Genomic DNA, 13,188 nt, shown 5'->3' on the forward strand with positions numbered 1-13,188 from the left:
CGTGCGGTGGGATATTTAAACGAGTCAAACAAGCAATAATTTTGCCCATTTTCAAAAAGCTGACCTAACAATCATAGATGATTGTGAAGTAATGTATCATACGTTGTGGGCTATATTTTTGTAATAAATGACTTATGGATTGGGAGTCAACACTCATTTAAAAATCCCCTGCCTCCCCCTTTTCTCCGACGATTGCAAACCCTATTACATAAAAACTAAAAAGTGTTTAGAATCCCTAAACATTACAGACACTCTTTGGAATTATCTCTCTCTACATTTGTGCATTGTGCATTTCCATTTTATATGTATACTTTTTTCTTAAATTAAAACTTTGAATTTTCGCACTCCCCTCATCCCGTAAAAAAAAAGGCAAATAGATCACAACAAAATGAAAATTTTAGAGTTTATGTATGGAAAAAATTTAAAACAATAACAAATGTTAGTAAATAAAATTTATTAACACACCACAAATGAACACAAAAGTTTTGTTATCCTTGTTTGGGATATTCTACTAGTTCAACCCTAATAGCTTGGAATTTTATAAGAAAGAGATTACTTCTACACATGTTTTAAAAATAGATATGCATGATTGAAACATATTAAAGATGCAAATGACTTATGGATCAAAACCTTTTAAAGTGAATAACAAACGCTCATTAAATTCTCAAGGGAACATGCGGTGGGATATTTACCCGAGTCTAACAAGCCATTATTTTGCCCATTTACAAAGGGTTGACCTAACAATCATAGATGATTGTAAAGTTATTGATCACGCATAACGGGCTTTATTTTTTTTAGAAATGATGTATGGATTTGTAGTCAAGACTTAGTTAAAAATCCCTCGCCTCCCCCTTTTCCCCGACTATTGCTAACCCTAAAATATAAAAACTAAAAAGATTTTACAATCCCTAAAAATTACAGGCACTCTTTGGAATTATCTCTCTCTACATTTGTGCATTGTCCATTTCCATTTTAGATGTATACTTTGTTCTTAAATCAAAACTTTGAGTTTTCGCTCTCCCTTCATCCCTTAAACAAAAAAGGCAAATAGATCACAACAAAATGAAAATTTTAGAGTTTATTTTTGGAAAAAATTTAAAACAATAAAACATGTTAGTAAATAAAATTTATTGACACACCGCAAATGAACACAAAAGTTTTGTTATCCCAGTTTGGGAAATTCCACTTCTTCAACTTTAATTGCTTGGAATTTTGTAAGAAAGAGATTTCTTCTACACTTGTTTTAAAATGCATATGCATGCTTGAAACAAGTTAAAGATGCAAATGACCTATGGATCCAAAACCTTTTAAAGACAATAAAAAACGCACATTAAATTCACAAGTGAACGTGCGGTGGGATATTTACCCAAGTCAAACAACCCATTATTTTGCCCATTTACAAAGCGCTGACCTAACAATCATTGATGATTGTAAAGGTATATATGACACATAATGGCTATATTTTTGTAAGAATTGACTTATGGATTAGGAGTCAACACTCATTTAAAAATCCCCCGCCTCCCCCTTTTCCCCAATGATTGCAAAACCTTATATATAAAAACTAAAAAGAGTTTACAATCCCTAAAAATTACAGACACTGTTTGGAGTTATCTCTCTCTAAATTTGTGCCCTGTGCATTTCCTTTTTAGATATAGATTTTTTTCTTAAACCAAAACTTTGAGTTTACGCTCTCCATTCATCCCGTAAACAAAAAAGGCAAATAGATCACAACAAAATGAAAATTTTAGAGTTTATGTATGGAAAAAATTTAAACCAACAACAAAACTAAGTAAAAAAAATTTATTCACTGACCACAAATGTCTTATGGATTGGGAGTCAACACTGGGTTAAAAATCCCTCGCCTCCCCCTTTTCCCCGACGATTGAAAAACCTAATATAAAAAAACCAAAAAGAGTTTACAATCCCTAAAAATTACAGGTACTCTTTAAAATTATTCCTCTCTACATTTGTGCATTGTGAATTTCCATTTTAGATGTATACTTTTTTATTAAATCCAAACATTGAGTTTTTTATCTTCCTTCATCCCGTAAACAAAAAAGGCAAATAGAACGCAACAAAATGAAAATTTTAGAGTTTATGTATGGAAAAAATTTAAAGCAATAACAAATGTAGGTAAAGAAAATATATTCACACACCATAAATGAACACAAAAGTTTTGTTATCCCGTTTGGGAAATTCCTCTAGTTCAAGCCTAATATCTTGGAGTTTTATAAGAAAGAGATTTCTTTGACACGTTTTCAAATGGATATTCATGTTGTAAACAGTTTAAAGATGCAAATGACCTATGGATCTAAACCTTTTAAAGAGAATAACAAACACTCATTATATTTTCAAGTGAACGTGTGTTGGGATATTTACCCGAGTCAAACAACCCATTATTTTGCCCATTTACAAAGAGCTGACCTAACAATCATAGATGATTGTAAAGTCATTTATCACATGTAACTGGTTATATTTTTGTTAGAAATGACTTCTGGATTGGGAGTCAACACTCAGTTAAAAATCCCCCGCCTCCCCCTTTTCCCCAACCATTGCAAAACCTAATATATAAAAACTAAAAAGAGTTTACAATTCCTAAAAATAACAGACACTATTTGGAATTATCTCTCTATACATTTGTGCATTGTGTATTTCCAATTTAGATGTATACGTTTTTTTTAAATTGAAACTTTTTGTTTTCGCTCTCCCTTCATCCCGTAATCACAAAAAGCAAATAGATGACAACAAAATGAAAATTTTAGAGTTTATGTATGGAAAATTTCTAAAGCAATAACAAATGTAAGTAAAGAAAATATATTCACACACCACAAATGAACATAAAAGTTATGTTATCCCAGTTTGGGAAATTTCACTAGTTCAACCCCTATAGTTTGAATTTTATAAGAAAAATATTTCTTCTACACATGTTTTAAAAATGGATATGCATGCTTGAAACATGTTAAAGATGCAATTTACCTATGGATCCAAAGCTTTTAAAGAGAATAAAAAATGCTCATTAAATTCTCAAGTGAACGTACGGTGGGAAATTTACCCGAGTCAAACAAGCCATTATTTTGCCCATTTACAAAAAGCTGACTTAATAGTCATATATTATTGTAAAGTGATTTATCACACGTATCGGGATATATTTTGGTAGTCAATACTCAGTTAAAAAAAGACTTTATAATCCCTAAAAAGACTTTACAATCCCTAAAAATTAGAGACACTCCTTGGAATTATCTCTCTCTACATTTGTGCTTTGTGCATTTCTTTTTTAGATGTATACTTTTTTCTTAAATCAAAACTTTGAGTTTTCACTCTACCTTCATCCCTTAAACAAAAAAGGCAAATAGATCTCAACAAAATGATAATTTTACCGTTTATGTGTGGAAAAAAATTAAAAAAGTAAGAAATGTAAGTAAAGAAAATTTATTCACACATGACAAATGAACCTAAAAGTTTTGTTATCCCTGTTTGGGAAATTCCAATAGTTTAACCCTAATAGTTTGGAATTTTATAAAAAAGAGATTTCTTCTACACATGTTTTAAAAATGGATACGCATGCTTGAAACATGTTAAATATGTAAATGACCAATGCATCCAAACCTTTTAAAGAGAATAACACACTCATTAAATTCCCAAGTGAACGTGCGGTGGGATATTTACCCGAGTCAAACAAGACATTATTTTGCCCATTTACAAAAAGCTCACCTAACAATCATAGATGATTGTAAAGTGATTTATCACGTGTAACGGGCTATATTTTTGTAAGAAATGACTTATGGATTGGGAATCAACACTCAATTAATAATCCCCCCCCCCCTCCCCCTTTTCACCGACGATGGCAAAACCTAATATATAAAAACTGAAAAGAGTTTACAATCTCAAAAAATTATAGACACTCTTTGGAATTATCTCTCTCTACATTTGTGCATTGTGCATTTCCATTTTATATGTATACTTTTTTCTTAGATCAAAACTTTGAGTTTTCGCTCTCCCTTCATCCCGTAACCAATGGATCCAAACCTTTTAATGGGAATAAAAAACACTCATTAAATTCTCAAGTGAACATGCGGTGGGATATTTACACGAGTCAAACAAGCCATTATTTTGCCCATTGACAAAAAGCTGACGTAACTATCATAGATGACTGTAAAGTGATTTATCACCCGTAACGGGCGATATTTTTTTAATAAATGACTTATGGATTGGGAGTCAACTCTCAGTTAAAAATCCCTCGCCTCCCCACTTTTCCCTGTCGATTGCAAAAGCTAATATACAAAAACTAAAAGGAGTTTACAATCCCTAAAAATTACAGACACTCATTGGAATTATCTCTCTCTCCATTTGTGTATTGTGCATTTCTATTTTATATGTATACTTTTTTCTTAGATACTAACTTTTAGTTTTCGTTTTCCCTTCATCCCGTAGGCAAAAAAGGCAAATAGATCACAACTAAATGAAAATTTTCGAGTTTATATCTGGAAAAAATTTAAAACAAAAAGAAATTTTAGTAATGAAAATTTATTCACACACCACAAATGAACACAAAAGTTTGGTTATCCCAGTTTGGGAAAATCCACTAGTACAACGCTAAAAGCTTGGAATTTTAAAAGAAAGAGATTTCTTCTACACATGTTTCAAAAATGGATATGCATCCTTGAAACATGTTAAAGATGGAAATGACCTATCGATCAAAACCTTTTAAAGAGAATAACGTAGGCTCATTAAATTCTCAAGTGAACGTGCGGTGGGATATTTACTAGAGTCAAACAAGCAATTATTTTACCCATTTTCAAAAATCTGACCTAACAATCATAGTTGATTGTAAAGTGATGTATCACACATTGCAGGCTATATTTTTGTAAGAAATGACTTATGGATTGGGAGTCAACACTCAGTTAAAAATCCCCCACCTCCCCCTTTTCCTCGATGAATGCAAACCTTATTATATAAAAACTAGAAAGAGTTTAGAATCCCTAAAAATTACAGACACTCTTTGGAATTATCTCTCTCTACATTTGTGCATTGTGCATTTCCATTTTAGATGTATACTTTTTTCTTAAATTAAAACATAAAGTTTTCGCACACCTGTCATCCCGTAAACAATAAAAGGCAAATGGATCACAACAAAAAGAAAATTTTAGTGTTTATGTATGGAAAAAATTTAAAACAATAACAAATTTAAGTAAAAAAAATTTATTCACACACCACAAATGAACACTAAAGTTTTGTTATCCTAGTTTGGGAAATTCCACTAGTTCAACCCTAGTAGCTTGGAATTTTGTAAGAAAGAGATTACTTCTACACATGTTTTCAAAAATGGATATGCATGCTTGAAACATGTTAAAGATGCAAATGACCTATGGATCCAAACCTTTTAAAGTGAATAACAAACGCTCATTATATTTTCAAGGGCACGTGCGGTGGGATATTTACCCGAGTCAAACAAGTCATTATTTTCCCCATTTACAAAGAGCTGACCTAACAATCCTAGATGATTGTAAAGTTATTGATCACGAGTAATGGGCTTTATTCTTTTAGAAATGATGTATGGATTCAGAGTCAACACTCATTGAAAAATCCCCCGCCTACCCCTTTTCCCCGACTATTGCAAAAGCTAATATATAAAAACTAAAAAGAGTTTACAATCCCTAAAATTTACAGACACTCTTTGGGATTATCTCTCTCTACATTTTTGAATTGTCCATTTCCATTTTAGATGTATACTTTGTTCTTAAATCAAAACTTTGAGTTTTTGCTCTCCCTTAATCCCCCAAACAAAAAAGGCAAATAGATCACAACAAAATAAAAATTTTAGAGTTTATGTACGGAGAAAATTTAAAACAATAAAAAATATAAGTAAATAAAAATTATTGACACATCACAAATGAACACAAAATTTTTGTTATCCCAGTTTGGGAAATTCCACTAGTTCAACCCTAATAGCTTGGAATTTTATAAGAAAGAGATTTCTTCTACACATGTTTTAAAAATGCATATGCATGCTTGAAACATGTTAAAGATGCAAATGACCTATGGATCCAAACCTTTTAAATAGAATAACAAACACTCATTAAATTCTCAAGTGAACGTGCAGTGGAATATCTACCTAAGTCAAACAACCCACTATTTTGCCCATTTACAAAGTGCTGACCAAACAATCATAGATGATTGTAAAGTTATATATGACATGTAATGGCTATATTTTTCTAAGAAATGACTTATCGATTGGGAGTCAACACTCAGTTAAAAATCCCCCGCCTCCCCCTAGTCCCCGACGATTTCAAAACCTAATATATAAAAACTAAAAAGAGTTTACAATCCCCAAAAATTATTACCAACACTCTTTGGAATTATCTCTCTCTACATTTGTGAATCGTGCATTTCCATTTTAGATGTATACATTTTTCTTAAATCAAAACTTTGAGTTTTCGCTCTCCCTTCATCCTTAAACAAAAAAGGCTAATAGATCACAAATACAAGAAAATTTTCGAGTTTTTTTAAGGAAAAACTTATAAACAGTCACAAATGTAAGTATGGAAAATTTATGCACAAACAAAAAATGAACACAAAAGTTTTGTTATCCTAGTTTGAGAAATTGCACGAGTTCAACCCTAATAGCTTGGAATTTATAAGAACGAGATTTCTACTACTCATGTTTTAAAAATGGATATGCAAGCTTGAAACATGTTAAAGATGCAAATGACCTATGGATTCAAACCTTTTAAAAATAATAACAAACGCTCATTAAATTCACAAGTGAACTTGGGGTGGGATATTTACCCGAGTCAAACAAGCCACTATGATACCCATTTACAAAAGGCTGACCTAACAATCATAGATGATTGTAAAGTGATTTATCATGTGTAACGGGCTATATATTTGGAAGAAATGACTTATGGATTGGGGGTCAACACTCAGTTAAAAATCCCCCGCCTCCCCCTTTTCCCCGAAGATTGGAAAACCTAATATATAAACATTAAAAAGAGTTTACAATCCCAAAAAATTACAGACACTCTTTGGAATTATCTCTCTCTACATTTGTACATTGTGCATTTCCATTTTAGATGTATACTTTTTTCTTAAATCAAAACTTTGAGTTTTCGCTCTCCCGTCATCCCCTAAAAGAAAGGCAAATAGAGCACACAAAAAAAAGAAAATTTTAGAGTTTATGAGTGGAAAAAATTTAAAACCATAAAAAATGTAAGTAAAGAAAATTTATTCACACACCACAAATGAACGTAAAAGGGTTGTTATCCCAGTTTGGGAAATTCCACTAGTTCAACCCTAATATCTTGGAATTTTATAAGAAAGAGATTTCATCTACACATGTTTTAAAAATGGATATGCATGCTTGAAACATGTTAAAGATGCAAATGACCTATGGAGCCAAACATTTTAAAGAGAATAAAAAACACTCATTAAATTCTCTAGTGAATTTGGGGTGGGATATTTACCCGAGTCAAACAAGCCATTATTTTGCCCATTTACAAAAAGTTGACCTAACAATAATAGATCATAGTAAAGTGATTTATCACGTGTAAAGGGCTATATTTTGTAAGAAATGACTTATGGATTGGGAATCAACACTCAGTTAAAAATCCCCCCCCCCCCCCTCGCACTTTTCCCCGACGATGACCAAACCTAATATATAAAAACTAAAAAGAGTTTACAATCCTTCAAAGTTATAGACACTCTTTGGAATTATCTCTCTTTAAATTTTTGCTTTGTGAATTTCAATTTTAGATGTAAATATTTTCTTAAATAAAAAATTTGAGTTTTCGCTCTCCCTTCATCCTGTAAACCAAAAACGCAAATAGATCGTAACAAAATGAAAATTTTAGAGTTCAAGTATGGAAAAAATTTAAGTAAATAAAATTTATTCACACCACAAATGAACACAAAAGTATTGTTATCCCAGTTTGGGAAATTCCACTAGTTCAACTCTAATAGCTTGGAATTTTATAAGGTAGAGATTTATTCTACACTTATTTTAAAAATGGATATGTGTGCTTCAGACCTATGGCTCCAAACCTTTGAAAGAGAATAACCAACGCTCGTTAAATTCTCAAGTGAACGTGCGGTGGGATATTTACCTGAGTCAAACAAGCCATTATTTTGCCCATTTACAAAAAGCTGACCTAACAATCATAGATGATTGTAAAGTGATTTTATCACGCGTAACGGGCTATATTTTTATAAGAAATGACTTATTGATTGGGAGTCAACACTCAGTTAAAAATCCCCCACATCCCCCATTTCCCCGACGTTTTCAAAACCTAATATATAAAATCTAAAAAGTGTTTACAATCCCTCAAAATTACAGATACTTTTTGGAATTATCTCTATCTACATTTGTGCATTGTGCTTTTCCGTTTTAGATGTATACATTTTTCTTAAATCAAAACTTTGAGTTTTTGCGTTCCCTTCATCCGTAAACAAAAAAAGCAAATAGATCACAAATATATGAAAATTTTATAGTTTTTTTAAGGAAAATTTTTTAATGAATAACAAATGTAAGTACGAAAAATTTATGCACACAACGAAAATGAACACAAAAGTTTTGGTATCCATGTTTGGGAAATTGCACTAGTTCAACCCTATTAGCTTGGAATTTATAAGAAAGAGATTTTTTCTAGTCATCTTTTAAAAATGGACATGCCTTCTTGAAACTTGTTAAAGATGCAAATGACCTTTGGATTCAAACCTTTTAAAAAAATAACAAACGCACATTAAATTCACAAGTGAACTTGGGGTGGGATATTTACCCGAGTCAAACAATCCACTATTTTTCCCATTTACAAAAGGCTGACCTATAAATCATAGATGATTGTAAAGTGATTTATCACACGTAACGGGCTATAATTTTTTAAGAAATGACTTATGGATTGGGACTCAACACTCAGTTAAAAATCCCCCGCCTCCCCCTTTTCTCAAGTGAACATGCAATGAGATATTTACCCGAGTCAAACAATCCATTATTTGGCCCATTTAGAAAAAGTTGACCTAACAATCACAGATGATTTTAAAAAGATTTATCACTCGTAACGGGCTACGTTTTTTTAAGTAATGACTTATGGATTATGAGACAACACTCAGTTCAAAATCCCCAGCCTCCCTCTTTTCCCCGACAATTGTAAAACCTAATATATAGAAACTAAAAAGAGTTTACGATCCCGAAAAATTACAAACACTCTTTGGAATTATCTCTCTCTAAATTTTTACATTGTGCATTTCCCATTTAGATGTATACTTTTTTGTTAAATCAAAACTTTTAGTTTTCTCGTTCCTTTCATCTCGTAAACAAAAAAGGCAAATAGATCACAAAAAAATGAATAGTTTATAGTTTATGTGTGGAAAAAAATTTAAAGCAACAAAAAATGTAAGTAAAGAAAATTTATTGACACACAAGAAATGAACACTAAAGTTTTGTTATCCCAGTTTTGGAAATTCCACTAGTTCAACCCTAATAGTTTGGAATTTTATAAGAAAGAGATTTGTTCTACATATGTTTTAAAAATGGATATGCATGCTTGAAACATGTTAAAGTTACAAATGACCTATGGATCCAAACCTTTTAAAGAGAATAACCAACGCTCATTAAATTCTCAAGTGAACATGTCGTGGGAAATTTTCCCAAGTCAAACAAGCCATTATTTTGAACATTTGCAAAAAGCAGACCTAACAATCATAGATGATTGTAAAGTGATTTATCATGCATAACTGCTAATATTTTTGTAAGAAATGACTTATGGATTGGGAGTCAACACTCAGTTAAAAATCCCGCACCTCTCCCTTTTCCCCCACGATTGCAAAACCTAATATATAAAAATTAAAAAGAGTATACAATCCCTAAAAATTACATACTCTTTAGCATTATCTCTCTCTACATTTGTGCATTGTGCATTTCCATTTTAGATGTATACTTTTTTATTAAATCAAAACTTTGAGTTTTCGCGCTCCCTTTTTTCTGTAAACAAAAATGGCAAATAGATCACAACAAAATAAAAATTTAAGAGTTTATGTATGGAAAAAATTTAAAACAATAACAAATGTAAGTGAAGATAATTTATTCATACACCACAAATGAACACAAAAGTTTTGTTATCCCGGTTCGGGAAATTCCACTAGTTCAACGAGTATAGCTTGGAATTTTAAGAAAGAGATTTCTTCTACACATGTTTTAAAAATGGATATGCATGCATGAAACATGTTAAAGATGCAAATCACCTATGGATCCAAACCTCTTTAACGGAATAACAAATGCTCATTACATTCTCAGGTGAACTTGCGGTGGGATATTTACCCGAGTCAAACAAGCCATTATTTTGCCCATTTACAAAAAGCTGACCTAACAATCATAGATGATTGTAAAGTGATTTATCACGAGTAATGGTCTATGTTTTCGTAAGAAATGACTTATGGATTTGGAGTCAACACTCAGTAAAAAATCCCCTGTCTCCCCCTTATCCCCGATGATTTCAAAACCAAATATATAAAAAATAAAAAGAGTTTACATTCCCTAAAAATTATAGACACTCTTTGGAATTATCTCTCTCTAAATTTTTGCATAGTGCATTTTCATTTTAGATGTATACTTTTTCCTTAAATCAAAACTTTGAGTTTTCGCTCTCCCTTGATCCAATAAACAAAAAAGGCAAACTGAAAATTTTAGAGTTAAAGTGTGGAAAAAATTTAAAAAAATAACAAGTGTAAGTAAAGAAAATTTATTCACACACCACAAATGAAGACAAAAGTTTGGTTATCCCAGTTTGGGAAATTTCTCTTGTTCAACCCTAAAAGCGTGGAATTTTACAAGAAAGAGATTTCTTCTACACATGTTTTAAAAATTGATCTGCATGCTTGAAACTTGTAAAAGATGCAATTGACTGATGGATCCATACCTTTTAAAGAGAATAAAAAATGCTCATTAAATTCTCAAGTGAAAGTGCGGTGGGATATTTACTTGAGTCAACCAAGCTATTATTTTTCCAATTTAAAAAAAGCTGACCTAAAAATCGTAGATGATTGTAAAGTGATTTATCACGCATAACAAGCTATATTTTTGTAAGAAATGATTTATGGATTGGGACTCAACACTCAGCTAAAAATCCCCCACCTCCCCCTTTCCCCGACGATTGCAAACCCTAATATATAAAAACTAAAAAGAGTTTTAAATCCCTAAAAATTACAGACACTCTTATGAATTATCTCTCTCTACATTTGTTCATTGTACATTTCCAGTTTAGTTATATACTTTTTCCTTCAATCAAAACTATGAGTTTTCTCTCTCCATTCATCTGTAAAAAAAAAGGCAAATAGATCACAACAAAATGAAAATTTAGGAGTACATGTCTGCAAAAAATTTAAAACAATAACAAATCTATGTAAAGAAATTTTTTTCACACAACACTAATGAACACAAAAGTTTTGTTACCCCAGTTTGGGAAATTCCACTTGTTCAACCCTAAAAATTTGGAACTTTATAAGAAAGAGATTTCTTCTACACATGTTTTAAAAATGGATATGCATGCTTGAAACATGTTAAATAAGCAAATGACCTATGGATCCAAACCTTTTAAAGTGAACAACAAACGCTCATTAAATTCTCAAGTGAACATGCGGTGGGATATTTACCTGAGTCAAACAAACCATTATTTTCCCGTTTACTAAAACTGACCAAATAATTGTAGATGATTGTAAAGTGATTTATCTTGCATAACAGGCTAAATTTTTTTAAGAATTGACTTATGGATTGGGAGTCAACACTCAGTTAAAAATCCCCCGGCTCCCCCTTTTCCCTAACGATTGCAAAACCTAACATATAAAAACAAAAAAGACTTTAAAATCCCTAAAAATTACAAACACTCCTTTGAATTATCTCTCTCTACATTTGTGCATTGTGCATTTCCAGTTTAGATGTATACTTTTTTCTTAAATCAAAACTTTGAGTTTTCATTCTCTCTTCATCTGCTAAACAAAACAGGTAAATAGATCACAACAAAAACAAAATTTGAGAGTTTATGAAAGGAAAATTTTTAAAAAAATAATAAAATTAATTAAAGAAAATATTTCCTCACACCACAAATGAACACAAAAGTTTTGTTATCCTAGTTTGGGAAATTCCACTTGTTCCATCCTAATAGCTTGGAATTTTGTAAGAAAGAGATTTCTTCTACACATGTTTTTGGATATGCATTATTGAAATATTTTAAAGATGAAAATGACCAATGGATCCAAACCTTTTAAAGAGAATAACAAACGCTCTTTATATGCTCAAGTGAACGTGCGGTGGGATATTTACCCGAGTCAAACAAACCATTATTTTGCCCGTTTCCTAAAAGTTGACAAAACAATCGTACATGATTGTAAAGTGATTTATCACACGTAACGGGCTATATTTTTTGTAACAAATGACTTATGGATTGGAAGTCAACACTCAGTTAAAAATCCCCCGCCTCCCTCTTTTCCCTGACAATTGCCAAACCTAATATATAAAAACTAAAAAGAGTTTACAATCCCTAAAAATTACAGAAAATCTTTCGAACTATCTCTCTCTTCATTTTTGGATTGTGAATTTCCATTTTAGATGTATAATTTTTTTTTACCAAAACTTAGAGTTTTCGCTCTCCCTTCATCCTGTTAAAAAAACAGCAAATTGATCACGACAAAATGAAAATTTTAGAGTTTATTTATGGAAAAAATTTAAAACAAAAACAAATGTAAGTAAAAAAAATTATTCACACACGACAAATGAACTCAAAAGTTTAGTTATCCCAGTTTGGGAAATTCTACTAGGTCAACCCGAATAGCTTGGAATCTAATAAGAAAGATATTTCTTCTACACATGTTTTAAAAATGGATATGCATGCTTGAAGCATGTTAAAGAAGCAAATGACCTATGCATCTAAACCTTTTAAAGAGAATAAAAAAAACTTATTAAATTTTCTAGTGAACGTGCTGTGGGATATTTACCCGAGTCAAACAAACCATTATGTTACCCATTTACAAAAAGCTGACCAAACAATCTTAGATGATTGTAAAGTGATTTATCACGCGTAACAGGCTATATTTTTGTAAGAAATCACTTATGGATAGGGAGTCAACATTAAATTAAAATTCCCCCGCCTCCCCCTTTTCCCTGACGATTGCTAAACCTAATATATAAAAACTAAAGAGAGTTTA

Source organism: Aristolochia californica, unplaced genomic scaffold (assembly GCF_029961685.1).
Source record: "Aristolochia californica isolate CCGP_79_NKW_82.1479 unplaced genomic scaffold, dmAriCali1.0.hap1 SCAF_11, whole genome shotgun sequence".
Lineage (NCBI taxonomy): Eukaryota > Viridiplantae > Streptophyta > Magnoliopsida > Piperales > Aristolochiaceae > Aristolochia > Aristolochia californica.